The 17,640-nt window shown below is 38.4% G+C and overlaps 1 protein-coding gene across 4 annotated transcripts in view; it reads left to right on the top strand.

Annotated features, from left to right (window-relative positions):
* Positions 1–9,240: 9,240 nt before the first annotated feature.
* The window catches only part of ABCA9 (ATP binding cassette subfamily A member 9), a 77,500-nt gene continuing 69,100 nt past the window's right edge, over positions 9,241–17,640 (top strand). For 3 of the 4 annotated variants that reach the window (XM_030922565.1, XM_030922564.1, XM_010353119.2), the window contains exon 1: positions 9,241–9,551. The gene's annotated coding sequence lies outside the window, so the exon portion shown is untranslated. Of the gene's footprint in view, positions 9,552–12,613; positions 12,715–17,640 lie in introns of those variants that run through there. The other variant, XM_030922563.1, reaches the window with a different exon arrangement.

The raw sequence follows: 17,640 nt of genomic DNA, 5'->3' as shown, positions 1-17,640 counted from the left end.
TTGCATTTGCTGAGGAGTGTTTTACTTCCAATTATGTGGTCGATTGTAGAATAAGTGCTATGTGGTGCTCTCAGGATGTATATTCTGTTGACTTGAGATGGAGAGTTCTGTAGATGTCTGTTAGGACTGCTTGGTCCAGAGCTGAGTTCACATCCTGAATATCCTTGTTAATTTTCTGTCTTGTTGATCTGTCTAATATTGACAATGCAGTGTTAAAGTCTGCCACTAGTATTGTGTGGGAGTCTAAGTCTCTTTGTAAGTCTCTAAGGACTTGCTTTATGAATCTGGGTGCTCCTGTATTGGATGCATATATGTTTAGGATAGTTAGCTCTTCTTGTTGCATTGATCCCTTTACCATTATGTAATGCCCTTCTTTGTCTCTTTTGATCTTTATTGGTTTAAAGTCTGTTTTATCAGAGACTAGGATTTGCAACCCCTGATTTTTTTTTTTTCTTATATTGCTTTCCATTTGCTTGGTAAATATTTCTCCATCCCTTCATTTTGAGCCTATGTGTGTCTTTGCATGTGAGATGGGTCTTGACTCTTTATCCAATTTGCCAGTCTGTGTCTTTTAGTTGGGGGCATTTAGCCCATTTACATTTAAGGTTAATATTGTTATGTGTGAATTTGATCCTGTCATTATGATGCTAGCTGGTATTTTGCCCATTAGTTGATGCAGTTTCTTCATAGCACTGATGATCTTTACATTTTGATTTGTTTTTGCAGTGACTGGTACCAGTTTTTCCTTTCCATATTTAGTGCTTCCTTCAGGAACTCTTGTAAGGCAGGCCTGGTGGTGACAAAATCCCTCAGCATTTGCTTGTCTGTAAAGGATTTTATTTCTCCTTCACTTATGAAATCCAGTTTGGCTGGATATGAAATTCTGGGCTGAAAATTATTTTCTTTAAGAATGTTGAATATTGTCCCTGACTCTCTTCTGGCTTGTAGGGTTTCTGCTGAGAGATACGCTGTTAGTCTGATGGGCTTCCCTTTGTAGGTAAACTGACCTTTCTCTCTGGCTGCCCTTAACATTTTTTCCCTCATTTCAACCTTGGTGAATCTGACAATTATGTGTCTTGGGGTTGCTCTTCTTGAAGAGTATCTTTGTGGTGTTCTCTGTATTTCTTAAATTTGAACGTTGGCCTGTCTTGCTAGGTTGGTGAAGTTCTCCTGGTTAATATCCCAAAGAGTGTTTTCCAACTTGGTTCCATTCTCCCTGTCATTTTCAGGTACACAAATAAAGTATAGGTTTGGTCTTTTCACGTAGTCCCATATTTCTTGGAGACTGTGTTCATTCCTTTTCATTCTTTTTTTCTCTAATCTTGTCTTCATGCTTTATTTCATTAAGTTGATCTTCAACCTTTGATATCCTTTCTCCCACTTGATTGATTCAACTATTAATACTTGTGTATGCTTCACAAATTTCTTGTGCTGTGTTTTCCAGCTCCATCAGGTCATTTATGTTCTTCTCTAAACTGGTTATTCTAGTTAGCAATTCCTCTAACCTTTTAGCAAGGTTCTTAGCTTTCTTGCATTGGGTTAGAACTTGCTCCTTTAGCTCGGAGGAGTTTGTTATTACCCATCTTCTGAAGCCTACTTCTGTCAATTCATCAAACTCATTCTCTATCCAGTTTTGTTCCCTTGCTGGCGAGGAGTTTTGATTCTTTGGAGGAGAATAGGCATTTGGTTTTTGGAATTTTCACCCTTTTTGCACTGGTTTTTCCTCATCTTCGTGGATTTATCCACCTTTGGTCTTCGCTGTTGATGACCTTTGGATGGAGTTTTTGCGTGGTCATCCTTTTTGTTGATATTGATGCTATTGCTTTCTGTTTGTTAGTTTTCCTTCTAACAGTCAGGCCCCTCTTCTGCAGGTCTACTGGAGTTTGCTGGGGGTCCACTCCAGACCCCGTTTGCCTGGGTATCACCAGCGGAGGCTGCAGAACAGCAAAGATTGCTGCCTGCTCCTTCCTCTGGAAGCTTTGTCCCAGAGGGGCACCCGCCAGATGTCAACTGGAGATCTTCTGTATGAGGTGTCTGTCAACCCCTGCTGGAAGAGGTCTCCCTGTCAGGAGGCACAGGTGTCAGGGACTAACCTGAGGAGGCGATCTGTCCCTTAGCAGAGCTCGAGCACTGTGCTGGGAGATCCACTGCTCTCTTCAGAGCCAGCAGGCAGAAACGTTTTAAGTCTGCTGAAGCTGTGACCACAGCCACCCCTTCCCCCAGGTGCTCTGTCCCAGGGAGATGGGAGTTTTATCTATAAGCCCCTGGCTGGGGCTGCTGCCTTTCTTTCAGAGATACCCTGCCCAGAGAGGAGGAATCTAGAGAGGCAGTCTGGCTACAGTGGTTTTGCTGAGCTGTGATGGGCTCCACCCAGCTTGAACTTCCTGGCAGCTTTGTTTACACTGTGAGAGGAACCTATTCAAGCCTCAGTAATGACAGACACCCCTCCCCTCACCAAGCTTGAGCATCCCAGGTTGACTTCAGACTGCTGTGCTGGCAGTGAGAATTTCAAGCTAGTGGATCTTACATTGCTGGGCTCCACGACGGTGTGATCTGCTGAGCTAGCCCACTTGGCTCCCTGGCTTCAGTCCCCTTTCCAGGGGAGTGAATGATTCTGTCTCACTGGCATTCCAGGTGCCACTGGGGTACAAAAAAAGTTCCTGAAGCTAACTCAGTGTCTGCCCAAACGGCCACCCAGTTTTGTGCTTGAAACTCAGAGGCCTTGTGGTGTAGGCACCCAAGGGAATCTCCTGGTCTGTGGGTTGTGAAGACCATGGGAAAAGCATCTGGGCTGGAGTGCACCATCCCTCAAGACAGAGTCCCTTACAGCTTCCCTTGGCTAGGGGAGGGACTTCCTTGACCCCTTGTTCTTCCTGGGTGAGGTGATGGCCCACCCTGCTTCTGCTCCCCCTCTGTGGGCTGCACCCACTGTCTAACCAGTCCCAATGAGATGAACCGGATACATCGGTTGGAAATGCAGAAATCACCCATCTTCTGCACTGATCTCACTAGTAGCTGCAGACCAGGGCTGTTCCCTTTTGGCCATCTTGCCCGGGAGCTGCATTTTATTTTTTAAATTTTTATATTTTTTGTTCATTTATATTTGTGCTTTAATCTTTTTCTTATCTATTATATAAGCATTTATGCAATTAAATATTTTATCTGTATATTTTACAGATATAATTGTATCTGAAAAGTTACATTTCCAAACCTGTGATAAATAACCTATAATTTGTTCATTCTGGAACCATTAGTGCTTTATAAATGTATATTTGTTTTATAGTGATAATTGAATGTATTTAAATTATTTCTAAAACCCAAGCAATACATTCTCCTGTCTTGCTCAAATGAATAACATGACAATATATATAGCCACTTTAGATAACAATATAGTGAAATATTCACTTGTATTTTTGATAAACTCTGAGTTTTCTTAAGTGTTATGGAAATATTTACAAGATATCGAATAACCAATATCAGATATAGTATAAATGTTTTAAAAGTATTAAAATGGACATAGTTTGCAAAAATATCATAGTATGGTTGTTTTTGAAGCTATAAACTTGGATTTTATTAGGATTATATTTAGGAGCAGATTCATGAATATGAAAATGGAAGATCAGAATAAAACAAAAGAAGGGACCAAAAGAAAAATGGAAAAAGAACTAAACTATTTCAACTCTGTTGTAGAGAGATTTAGTGCTGGCTTAACTCTCTATTTCCCTAACACACCCCTTGTAGAAGAAGCTGACCACTGTGTATTGCATCACCAATTCTCTTCTTTGATGCCTGGATGCCAGTTGGGTTTGATTAATCCAACAGGAAGTAGCAGCAACAGATTGAGGATAGAAGAATGGGGAGGTCAGACCCTCCTCCCCTGCTTTGGTGCCAGATCTAGTGGTGAATGGATCCTTGATGCCCACAGGTTTTGCCCTCCTCCAGTTACACCCACCTGCCTCTGCCCCTTAAGGGTATTGACCCCAGGAATGGCTCCCCGCACTGCAGGCCACACTCGTCCTCCAGCAGTTCATCAAAATGACCATTTATGCATTTCGTCCTACCAATTTCTGGCTCTAGTGACTTCTGCTCGAAGTAAGCTGATCTTGGCTGTGATTCTCTGTATTCACTTGTTTCTCTGGATTTTGGGGTTATAGTTTGCCCTGAAACCTCAGTCCCTGATGGGTCCAAGAAACATCACTGATTTTCAGTTTGCTTAACTTTTTTCTTATTGCAAGAAAGGAAATAATGACTTCCAAGCTCTTTACATGTTGGAGGTGAAGAAATTGAATTTTAAATTTTATTGATTTTTAATTAATTAAAAATTACATTTAAATACTCACCTGGGCTACCTTATTGAAGAATGTAGTTTTAAAGTTAATCATATCTTTGTCCTTTTCCTAAACTATAAGATTTTTAGGGAACTTAACTCTGATCATGGCTCGCTCCTCCCATATAACTGTTGTTTGATACTTGAGTTGTCCATTGTGTTTAATACTGCCCCCTGCACACATTAGTCATTATCATCATTAGTTTGCACAATCAATATTTATTTAGTTCACTAATATATTTATTACTTGCTAGCATTCAACTACTTCTTTCTGGATTCAGTTTTTTTTTCCTTCTTGGAGGATATTTATTAGTAGTTCTTTCAGATATGTCCATAAAATAGAAATCTCAGTTTTTTGGGATAAAGATATATCTATTTTATCCTTACACATGAATTATATTTTAGCTGGTTTGTCAATCAGCCTTTGCCAAAACACCCTAAAACTTACTGGCTTAAAATAGCAATCTCCTTTTAGCTTTGTTTTCCTGTTTCATTTCTGGCATCTGGATATTTATTTTTCTTTGGATGTGATCTCTGTTTCTGTTACTTCTTATTAACCATTTTATTTATATCCTTGTTGAAGGAGCATTCACATTAGCATAGTTCAACAATAGAAATAGAAATAGCAATAAATATTTTGCTATTATCTTACAAAATCCCACTGTGTGGTATTTTGGTACAAGTGAACACAAAGTGCCATGTAGGACAAAACCCAGAAAACTATACCTGAGCACACTGTTGTGAAATTCCCTACACTTGTGGTTAAAGAGAAAACCCTAAAGTGTCTTCGCAAGAAAAACAGAAAACCTCAAACTTAAAAGTACCAAAAGCGCTTTATCATCATATCTGGCTGAGAAAGCAATAACCTGCTATTTTTAAAGTGAGAAATATAAGACAGTTTCAGTCAGAGCATAAACAAAAACAGAAAACAATAATAGAATAACAGAGTAACAAAAATACAGATGGAGAAAATGGACAGATTCGTTATAGTAAAACAAATTTACAAATGGCCAAAAATTATATTAAACTATGCTTGACAACACTAGGAAATATAAGTTATCAAAGTGGTATTATTATTATTATTATTATTTATTTTTTATTTTTGAGACGGAGTCTCGCTCAGTCACCCAGGCTGGAGTGCAGTGGCCGGATCTCGGCTCACTGCAAGCTCCGCCTCCCGGGTTCACACCATTCTTCTGCTTCAGCCTCCCAAGTAGCTGGGACTACAGGCGCCCGCCACCTCGCCCGGCTCATTTTTTGCATTTTCAGTAGAGACGGGGTTTCACCGTGTTAGCCAGGACGGTCTTGATCTCCTGACCTCGTGATCCACCCACCTCGGCCTCCCAAAGTGCTGGGATTACAGGCGTGAGCCACCACGCCCGGCGAAAGTGGTATTATTTTTTATTAATCAGACTGGTAAAATTTACAAACACCTATAATGTCCAGTTTTGACACAGCCGTGGAGAGTATAGTCTCTAACATTTGGTGAGTCATCCCTCATTGCAAGGTACTGCACTCAATACTTTACATATGTTATTTCCTTTAATCCCTACCATCTCCCCTCCACACCAATCCTAAATTTCTAAATTCTAAAACAACCCTTGTTAAACACTATTGTGTCCTCTGGATCTCACAGATGAGAAAACTGAAGCTCCCTGCATAAATCATTGGGGCTCCACGGTAAGTTACTTGCCCTGCATTGCAGTTAGTAAGGAGTAGAGCTAACGTTTTAAGTTCAAATATGCTAACGGTTGTATCCTATAAGGAGCAGGAAGATGGGGGAGAAAGATGGATAGAGATATAGGCTGATTTTTTGTATTGCCAGAGTAGTGTAGATTCTGATATGTTTGTTAACATTTGAGGGTAATCACTAATAGAACAAAATACTGATCCAGAACTTTATAGATAACAGGTGGGGCAAAAGGAAAAGGGGAACCTGAAAAAAGGAACAGAGAAAACACAGTCACTATAGAAATGGATACATGGGAAATAACAGGAAAGCATAATTTAAAGAGACCATAAAATAAGATGACTGAAAGAAGAGGACTGGGTAACCTAAGGACTTACATCCCCTTCCCTGCCCTGACCATGGAAAGTAGAAGATTGGCAGATAAGGTAAAAAGAGAAATGCAGTTATACTATTTCAACAGGCATCCTTCAGGCATGTCATAAGTTTGTCAAAATATATCTGAGAAATGCAAATTGCAAATAAAAGTGGAGGGCAGGAATATATCACACAAAGGATATTTCAAGGCAAAAATAAAAGCACAAAACAAGACCAAATAGAATTTATTACATTTTTAAGAAACAAAGAGGGCCAGGTGCAGTGGCTCACGCTTGTAATCCCAGCACTTTGGAGGCCGAGGTGGGTGGATCACGAGGTAAGGAGATCCAGACCATCCTAGCTAACATGGTGAAATCCCTTCTCCACTAAAAATACAAAAAATTAGCCAGGCGTGGTGGCGGGCACCTGTAGTCCCAGCTAGTTGGGAGGCTGAGGCAAGAGAATGGCGTCAACCTGGGAGGTGGAGATCATGCCACCAAAAAAGAAAGAGAGAGAGAGAGAGAGAGAGAGAGAGAGAGAGAGAGAGAGAGAGAGAGAGAGAGAACAAAGAGAAATGTTTGGAGGATATCTGATAAAACTCACATGCAGTCAGTGCAGCCGGATCTGAGAAAGAATTGAAAGCAAGAAGATAAAAGCCCCTGGGAAACAAGCAGACATTCTCAGTCTTTCTTTATCAGGCAGCTGGACCCCTTCATCCTTCTCTCTTTACAGACCAAGTTTTCTGTTTTTGCACAGTGTTGAGAAGGGCTACACACAGGTCGTGGGATGACAAGTCCTCCTTACAAATAGCCAGCAAGGATTCCAAGAAGAATGTTTTAGTGTGGTGCAAAATACATCACATGAAATTTGTAAGGTTTCTGGCACTGGAGAATACTGCTGCAAAATAAATGAAACAAAAGGCCAGGAAAATTGTAAAATATGTGCACATAAAGTAAGAATAATGGAATAAACAGAGACATAATGCAAATGAGACAGCATAGATTTGTAGTTTGAGCTCATAGACTCTACAGATGGTCTGAGTTTTAACTTGGTTTCCGCTACTCACCATCTGTGTGAATTTGGTCAAGTTACATAACTCCCTGGGCCTCACCTTTCTGGTTAGTAAAATGGGGTGATTAGAATAATGCCTACCTCTTGGGATTATTATGTGGATTAAATGTTTTAATATTTAAGTATGTCTTAGACACAATAAATGCTCTATGTAGTTGCTAAAAAAAGTATACATTACGGTATAAAATCAGTGCCATTTCATTTTTGAACTTCCATGGATTATTTTTGAATTGGTAAACTGATTCTAAAGCTTCTTTAGAAGAGTAAATAGGTCAGGCGCAGTGGCTCACGCCTGTAATCCCAGCACTATGTGGGGCCAAAGCAGGCAGATCATTTGAGGTCAGGAGTTCCAGACCAGCTTGACCAAAATGGTGAAAACCCGTCTCTACTAAAAATACACAAAAATTAGCTAGCTGTGGTGGCGGGCACCTGTAGTCCCAGTTACTGTGGAGGCTGAGGCAGGAGAATCGCTTGAACCCGGGAGGCAGAGGTTCCACTGAGCCGAGATCGCGCCACTGCACTCCAGCCTAGGCGACAGAGGGAGACTCTGTTTCCAAAAAAAAAAAGTAAATAAATATTATTTAATCTAGAAAATATTAAAAAGAAGATCAATGAAAGGGAGCTTGTTCTGTTATAGTGCCACAGAGATTACAGTGTGGTACATTGAAGGAAATATATTGAAAACAGAATTTAGAACCGAAAGTCAAAGTCCACTAGGGCCAGAACTCATAAGCTCTAACCTAGGTACAAAGTTCTTCTAGGAAACAAGTTACTGAAAAAAAAAAAAAAAAATTCCTAAATTATATTCTCTGTGCACAAAATGTTGGCGATGTTATTAAATGTGATAATTTTGTATTTTCTGCAGAAAATACAACCATCCAACCTTTTCTGTAGACATACGGAAACAATCAGAAGTCTTTTTTTTTTTAAAGTTTGACAGTCTCATGGATTCAGGAGTTCAGCCTACTTCCACAGACTGCTTGCTGAGCAAATTCTGGATCCCATATAATTAGAAAAAGGATAAATATAATTGCATCAATACTGAGAGAATGGGAAATGGGTGAGGAAGATTTCATTTGGTTATCATGGTCCATGGGACACAGATAAGAGGCTGATTTAAGAATTGCATGCATTTATTGTTTCCCTTTCAGCTGTGTGTTTGGGAAGAAATTACAGTACAGAAGAATTTAACAGACTTACCGGCTATAAGCAGAAAGATAGTGGTCCTTTACCCCATCCTCTTCAGCCAAAGATAAACTCCATGAATTTTAAGAATTTTGGAACAGTCTTTTCTACTTACACAAGATGCTCAAAAATAGACAGAGTGGCATCTATTGCCAGTTAAAAATGTTTCTCTAACAATACTGGAAAGCAGGACATACTAAAATTCAGTAGTTACTGGTGGAGAAAGTAGTTTGTTTCATGGGAACTGTTGCAGAAGTGACAAACCTGGAGGCTTTGGGAGCACAGATAATTGTTATGTGAGATTTCTTTAAAGATTCTCCTCGCTTCAGTACCATGAAAGATGCTATAATTAATATGCACACAATGAAACTGAGGTGCAGATGAAAACTCAGTTTCCTTTGTTACCCTGAAAAAAATTACATTGCTTTATTGCTTTATACATATAAACATATGTATGTATGTATGTATGTATTTTCCACTTTGCTCTGCTCTACTCTTCTCTGGATTGGGTTCTCACTTATCTTTGTTTAAATCATTGTGTTGGGGTCAATTCTCCCATTAGGGCCTTGTATGAAAAGACCGATTGAGAAAGGCTAGATTCTTCTTGGTTTGATAGTTCCTGATGTTTTGATATGTCCAGCCAACCATCTGCAATGACAAACTCCCTGCTGAGGAACTAGCAGGAAACAAAGAAATGGAAAACAGCAAAGAAATCACCATGTGAGCAGAAGATATTTTGGCAGCCTGGCTGAACTGAGACCGAATTCTCCTTGGAAATCAGTATAAAACAGAAACTGTTCACAATGAACGTGAAATTAAAAGCATGATGTAGTAGTGACCCAAAAGGAATGTGAATTCTTCTCCAGAACATGCAGAGACCCGTGGATGAACTGTTTCTAGATTTTTCCTCCAGCTTTCCTGAGAGTAAGTTAACCTCTAAAATTGTGGTTATTTTGCATATAGAAATATAATGTAAGACTATAAATAGGAATGCCAGACATTTAGGTAGAAACCATTAAATGTAGTAAGTTATTAACGAGTCATTTTGACTTTTCAAATCATCTGTTTTATTTTGTGTGACTAAATAACCAATTGAAGAACTAAGAATTTGTATTTTTACCCCATAACTAAAGCATGTTTGGACAAATAGCGTACATTATCTAATAGGCTATTGAATAAATAAAAATAAATATAACGTTATGATGTTTCTTTATAAGTATGAACTATTTCCAAAGTTATTGGAATTACTTACTCTTCTTTGTTTTTAATTTTACTGCCAGAGGAATTGTAAGCATTGCAGGATGCACAATTTTCTGAATTTTGAATTGTTTTTAAATGGCTTGAGAATATTTTCATCAAGAAAACTTACAGAAAGATTTTCACTGATCTTATTTATTATAGTTTTTTAAAATTTTGATCCAATTTGTTGCCTAGTGCAACAAATTAGAAAAATTTGTTCTGTGAATAACAAGAATTTTATCTGACTGGGAAATGATTGGCTTTTTATAACCAATTTATTATTTCCAAATTATACAATTTCCTATTGAGAACAATTTAAGCTAATTAGATGTTTTATATTATTACGGTGGGTGGTATATTTTTTCTCTGATATGTACACCAAGATGTTCAGTGGGGGAAAAAAATCCGTCTTAACGCTCAGAGACAAATAACCACATTCATGACAATGGGATTATGTAATTGTTTTTTTATTCGCAAATATTTTCTGGCACACACATTAATTCACAGAAAGAAAGAAGAGTAGTCACGTGGGTACCATATTTAACCCTTTCAGATACTGAGATTTTTCACAGCATTGATTTTTTAATTGGAAATGTAGCAGTTTGGTTTCAGTCAGGATTTCCAGGCTATTACAGCCTGCTCTGATGGCATGATTGTCAGGAACTCGTCTGCATCACTGGTGAATCTCTTTGGTCACTTTTGGACAGTTTTTAACCGTAAGTCCATGCCCTCCTTTGTTATGCTGATGAGGAGCGTCATAAAAGGAATGTCCAACAATGTCTTCCTGTCTTGTTCTCAGGCCTCAGGCTCTCGGACTCCTTTCCCTAAACCTGTCCCCATATTAACTTTCTATTGCTGCTGTGAAAAAAAAAAAAAAAAAAAAGACCACAACCTTAATGGTTTAGAACAAAACAGAGTTATCATCTTACAGCTCTGGAGGTTAGAAGTGTGAGGTGAGTCTCACTGAGCTAACATCAAGGGGTTGGCCAAGCTGTGTCACTTTCTGGAGGCTGTAGGGGAGAATCTGTTTTCTTACCCTATGTAACTTTTAGAGGTTTCTTGCATTCTTTGGTTCATGGTCTTCCTCCTCCATCTTCAAAGCCAATAACAGCAGATCAAACCCTTCTTCCACTGCCTCACTCTGATCTCCTCGTGTGCCTCCTGTTTTACTTTTTAGGACCCTGGTGATTACACTGGGTCTACCCAGATAATCCAGGATGATCTCCCTATTTCAAAGTAAGCTGATTGCAACCTCAATTCCATCTACTGCCTTAATTCTCCTTTGTCATATATTGTAACATATTCACAAATTCCAGGATTAAAATGCAACCATTATTCTGCCTATCACATTCCTCTTCAACTATGCTTTGTGGTATGGTTTGGCTCTGTCCCCACTCCAATATCATCTTGAATTATAGCCCCCATAATCCCTATCTGTCATGGGAGGGACCCAGGGGGAGGTAATTGAATCATGAGGGCAGGTCTTTCCCAGGCTGTTCTCATGATAGTATTCAAGTCTCACAAGATCTGATGGTTTTATAAAGGGGAGTTCCCCTACCCAAGCTCTCTTGCCTGGTGCCATATAAGACGTGACTTTGCTCCTTATTTGCCTGCAGCCCTGATTGTGTGGTCTCCCCAGTCATGTAGAACTGTGAGTTAATTAAACCTTTTCCTTTGTGAATTACCCAGTCTCAGGTATGTCTTTTTTTTTTTCTTTCTTTTTCTTTTAGACAGAGTCTCACACTGTCGCCTAGGCTGGAGTGCAGTGGCGCGATCTCAGCTCACTGCAACCTCTGCCTCCTGGGTTCAAGCGGTTCTCCTGCCTCAGCCTCCCAAGTAGCTGGGATTACAGGCACCCGCCACCACACCCAGCTAATTTTTTGTATTTTTAGTAGAGATGGGGTTTCACCATGTTGGCCAGGCTGGTCTCAAACTCCTGACCTTGTGATTCACCTGCCTCAGCCTCCCAAAGTACTGAGATTACAGGCGTGAGCCACCGTGCCCGGCCTCAGGCATGTCTTTATTAGCAGTGTGAGAACAGACTAATACACCTTGCCCTTCAGACTTCAATGGCAGCACAATATTCCCTGCAATAGACCATGGATAGGCTTCATCTCTGGTACTACCTCCTTGTGGCTGACTTGAATAAATCATCTTCCCACTTGAGCTGTCTCTTGAATACTAGAAGGGATCAGCATATTCACGGCTTTGCTCCTGCCATGAATATGGCAGGATGAACCATGAACCTGGGATCCAGGAGCACCCTCATCCATAAAACCATTGAACGGGCAATGCAATCTTATGATTGCCATTCCTGTTCAATATGGCACCAAAAGAGGATAAAAGGAATGTCCAACACAATGGTATTGACGTGAAAACACAGGACTTATTAGTCAACTGGCCTTGTGCTTCACTGTACCAAGGCTTGAACTACTACCTTTGAATCATTTCCTGGGTGAGTTTCCCATCCTAGAATATTGGGATTGTTAGCTAAGATTAGGTCTTACATTTTCTTTATCAGTTATCTTGGTCATTAAAGCTCTACAACTTTCAGACCATTTTTGTTATTCTGCCTTATATACGGCACCATTATGTAAAATGGTGTCATATTTGCATTTAACCTACATATATTGTCCCGTGTACTTTAAATCATCTCTAGCTTACTTACAATACCTAATGCAATGTAAATTCCATGTAAATAATTGTTATACTTTATTGTTTCAGGAATAATGTCAAGAGAAAAAAAAGCGTCTACATGTTCAGTACAAACCCAGCCATCCTTTTTTCTGAGCATTATCTACCGGCAGTTGGTCGAATCCACAAGTGCAGAACCCACAAATAGAAATGGGTGACTATAGTTTTTGAGCTGTGCTAACATGAAAGAGTATAAATAATTACATTATACCCGCACTACCAGACTGAAATTGTCATATCTGAAATAAGTTACCTTCATGATGTTGTAGTAGGTCAGTTAATGACTTTTGGACAGACATGTCCTGAATTCTTTGTTTGTTCTCTGAAAACAATTCTATAAAGACTTACTAAAGCCTTGGTCCATGTTTTAGAAAGTGAAAGTCTGGCTGACTGGTGGATCTGTGTGCAAGCCTGAAGGTCACTCTCTCTCTCTCTCTCTCTTTCTCTCTTGTAAGCCTAGGCCCTTACGTGGATTACCCTCAAGGCCAAGGCTGAGCCCATAAGCAGGCAGGCATGGGTGATTGTCTTTCATTGAAAATAGCAGAGCAACATTGGTGCCTACAAATAATTATCCCTATATTGATTTAAATAATACAATAGTAGAATGAGGTATCTGTTTAAGTACTTTCAAGGACAATTTTATGTGCTTTTGTTTATCTCTATTCAGCTGATTCATTATCCCTCACTCCACCTCCCGCCTATCCACATATGTGTAGGCAGGTTATAGCCATCATAGATGTGAAGATTAGTTTGGGTGCTCTTTTCTACCAACAGTAAAAGTGGGCTATCTACTTTGCAAGCATAAAGTTTGTCTATAATAACACGAAAACTGTTCCTTGACTCAATAGTCATTTCTACAATAATTACATTTTTATGCCCATACTGTCCCCCCAAAATGCATTTTCACACCACTGAACACTAGTTAAAACTATGAGTTCCAAGTCTCCCTACCTCTTGGAATATTTCATAGGAAAATCTCCACTGACCAAGTGACACAGGTCTGGATTTTATTTCTGTGCCTCTTCATCACCACATATTCAACTATTCCAAAATAGTTATTACCACCATCACTCTACTCGAGTTCCTTCTGCTCATTATCTCTTACACAGTATATCCTATCTAATTAGGCTTCACCTTATGAAGTAGGCTTTGTAAATATCCCAAGGGATGAAGGATGAGGAGTTAAAAGATACAGAACAAAGATTCAGAATTTTATTCCATTTTCTGCTTCTAGCATCTGAAAGAGATTGTAGAGTGTTTATACAATTTCTTCCTTAACAGTCTGATAGAATTTCCCAGTGAACCCATTCACTGGGGAACCACCAGTGATGCTTTCTGTTTTGAAGATTATTGATTATTAAATTAGTTTCTTTTACAGATATAGGCTAATTCAGATTGTCTGTTTATTCTTGTGTGAGTTTCAACAGATTGTCTCTTTGAAGGAACAGATTCGTTTCACCTAGGCTATCAAATTTATGAGCATAGGGTTGTTCATAATATTCCTTGATTGTCCCTTAATGTCCATGAGATCTGTAGTGATGCCCCCTCTTTCATTTCTAATATTAGCAACTTGTGTTCTCTCCCTCTTTTTTCCTAGTTAGCGTTGGTAGAGGCCTATTGATTTTATTGATCTCAGAGAACCAGCTTTTGGTTTTACTGATTTTTCTCTATTGATTTCCTGTTTCCAATTTCAGTGATTTCTATCATAATTTTTACTATTTCTTTTATTTTGCTTTCTTTGGATTTAATTTGCTTTTCTTTTTCTAACTTCCTAAGGTGTAAGCTTAGATTGTTTACTTTAGATCTTTCTTCTTTACTAATGTATGCATTGGATGCTGTAAATTTCTCTCTAAATAAAGCTTTCACTATATGCCACAAATTTTGATAAGCATTTTCATTGTTATTTAGTTCAAAATAAGTTTTAATTTGTCATTAGATTTTTTTCTTTGACTTTTATGTTATTTAGAATTGTGCTGTTTAACCTCCATGTATTTGGGGATTTTCCAGCTATCTTTCTATTACTGCTTTCTGGTGTCATTCTACCATGGCCTGAGAGCATGCATTGTATGATTTCTATTCTTTTAAATTTTCTAAGATGTGTTTTATGGCCCAAATTTGGTTTATATTGGTGAACATTCCATGTGAGCATGAGAAGAATGTATTTTCTGCTATTGCTGGGTGAAATAATGTGTAGAAATGTTCATTTTATCCAGTTGGTTGATTATATTGTTGAGTTCAACTCTGATTTTATTTGTTTTCTACCTGCTGGATCTGCCTATTTCTGCCAAGACAGGTGCTGAAGTCTCCAACTATAAAAGTGGATTCATCTATTTCTCTTTGCAGTTCTCTCAGTATTTTGACACTGTTGTTAGCATACACATGTTAAAGATTGCTATGACTTCTTGGAAAATTGACCCCTTTATCTTTATGTAACTTCTCTCTTTATCCCTGATAATTTTCCTTCTTTTGAATGAAAAGTCTGTTCTGTTTCAGAAGTCTGCTCCATATGAAATTAATATAGTTATTCCAGCTTTCTTCTGATTAGTGTTAGCATGGTCCATCTATATTTATGCATCTATTTTTAATCTATATGTGTTTTTATATTTAAAGTTGGTTTCGTGTAGACAACATGTAATTACATCTTTTTTGTCATCTACTCTGACAATCTCTATCTTTCAATTGGTGCATTTAGACCATTGATGATCAAAGTGATTATTGACATATTGGATTAGTATCTACCAAATTTGTTACCATTTTCTATTTATTGCTCTTGTTCTCTTCTTCAGTTCTATTTTTGGGCTACAATTTTTCTGCCTTGTGTGGTTTTAATTGAGTATTTAATATAATTTCATTTTTCCTTCTTTCTTAGAATGTCATTTATTTTTGCTGTTTGTTTTTACTTTCTTTCATGGTTGCCTTAGAGTTTGCAATATATATTTACAATTAATCCAAGTCAACTTTCAAATATCACTATACCACTTCACCGTTAGTGTATCTTATAGTAATAAAATAACCCCAATTCCTCCCTCCTGTCTCTCATACCATTACTGTTGTTCATTTCACTTATAAATAAGTATACATGAACATTATATATTAATGTAATACATATATTATATATGTGGCATTTATATACATGTATACATGTAAGTATACACAATTGAATACATTGCTATTATATCCTATTATGTTTCAGATCAATTAAAAATAAGAAAAAGTTTTTATTGTACCTTCACTTATTATTTCTTTCTGTGATGCTTTTTCTTTCTTTATGTAGAGCCGATTTTTTTTTTTTTTTTTTTTTTTGAGACAGTTGCCCAGGCTGGAGTGCAGTTTCGCCAACACAGCTCACTGCAGCCTCAACCTCTGAGGCCCAAGTGATCCTTTCTACCTCAGTCTCCTGAGTAGCTAGGGCCTCAGGCATAAGCCATCATGCCTCACTAATTTAAATAATTTTGTTTTTGTAGGGACAGGATCTCCCTACTTTGCCTAGGCTGGTCTTGAACTTCTGGGCTCAAGCCATTCTCTCACCTCAGCCTCCCAAAGTGCTGTAATTGCAGGCATGAGCCACTGTGCCCAGCCTTATATATAAATTTGTGACATATAATTTTATTTCTTTTGAAACAACTTCTTTTCATATTTTTTCAAGGCATGTTTACTGGCAACAAATTCTCTCATTATTTGTTTGTCTGAGAAAGTACTTCTCTTTAGCTTTTTGAGGATAATATCACAGAGTACATTCTACTAAGGGTAGAATGCTAAGTTGGTGGGGATTTTTTCTCTCAACACATTAAATACCTTATTCTCTTCTTGTTTCCATGATTTCTGAAGAAAAGTGAGATAAAATTCTTATTTTTGCTCCCCTATAGAAATGATGTTTTCTTCCTCTGGCTTCTTTAATATTTGTATTCTTTGTCTTTGATTTTCTGTAGTTTGAAAATGATATTCCTTGGTGAAGTTGTTTGAGCAAATATTCCGCTTGGTGTTCTCTGACCTTCCTGAATCTATGGTTGGGTGTCTAGCCATAATCTGGGGAAATTCTCAGTCATTACTGTTTAAAATATTTCTTCTGTTCCTTTCTTTCTTTTGGATATTCCCATTAGGCATATGTTACACATTTTTAATTGTCCCACAGTTCTTAAATATTCTGCTCTGTTTTGTTTTTCAGTCTTTTTTTTTTTTGTTTTCTTTTCAGTTTTGGATTCTTTTCTCAGCTGTGTGTAGTCTACTAATAAACTCATCAAAGATCAAAAGCATTCTTCATTTCTGATAGTATTTTTTTAATATTGGGCATTTATTTTTGGTTCTGTCTTAGAAGTTTTATCTCCCTTCTTACCTTGCCCATCTGTTCTTGCATGTTGCAACATTATAAGAAGTATGTATTTTGTCTCTGCCCTCTAGTTTTGGCAAAAAGCTTCTAGAACCCTTGTAATTTCTGGAGTCATGGGGGTGATGGGAATAGCATTTGTTATAGTATTTGGTCCCTGTTCCTGACACAGAGCTTCTAAGACCAGGAATCTCTGAAGTGAAATGAGTATCTTCGTGTTCATGAGATATCTGATGGCAGAAATAACCTAGATTGCTTCAGGATAGGACTGGTTGCCAGGGAATCACCCATGTAATTAGAAAGTTTCAGCCCCATCCCCAGATGTCCAGGGAGAGGAGAGGAGATGGAGTTCGAGTTAATCTCCAATGGCCAATGATTTTATTAATCATGCTCATGTAATGAAGTCTCCATAAAAACCCTAACTGAAGGAGTTTGAGGAACTTCTGGGTTGGTGAACATCTCAAGGTGCTGGGAAGGTGGTGCACCCAGAGAGTTACTGGAAGCTCAGCGTCCCGTCCTACATACCCTGTCCTATGCATATTTTCTATTTGGCTGTTCCTGAGCTTTATCCTTTGTAATATACTGATAATAGCAAGTAGACTGTTTTTCTGAGTTCTGTGAACCACTCTAGCAAATTATCAAACCCAAGGAGTGGATGTGGGAACCCCTAATATGTAGCCAGTTAGTCAGAAGTATAAAAGACCCAGGCTTGTAACTGGCATCTGAAGTGGGGGGCCGTCTTTTGGGACTGAGTCC

This window comes from Rhinopithecus roxellana, chromosome 19 (assembly GCF_007565055.1).
Source record: "Rhinopithecus roxellana isolate Shanxi Qingling chromosome 19, ASM756505v1, whole genome shotgun sequence".
Lineage (NCBI taxonomy): Eukaryota > Metazoa > Chordata > Mammalia > Primates > Cercopithecidae > Rhinopithecus > Rhinopithecus roxellana.
This window is presented reverse-complemented; position numbering and strand designations above follow the sequence as displayed.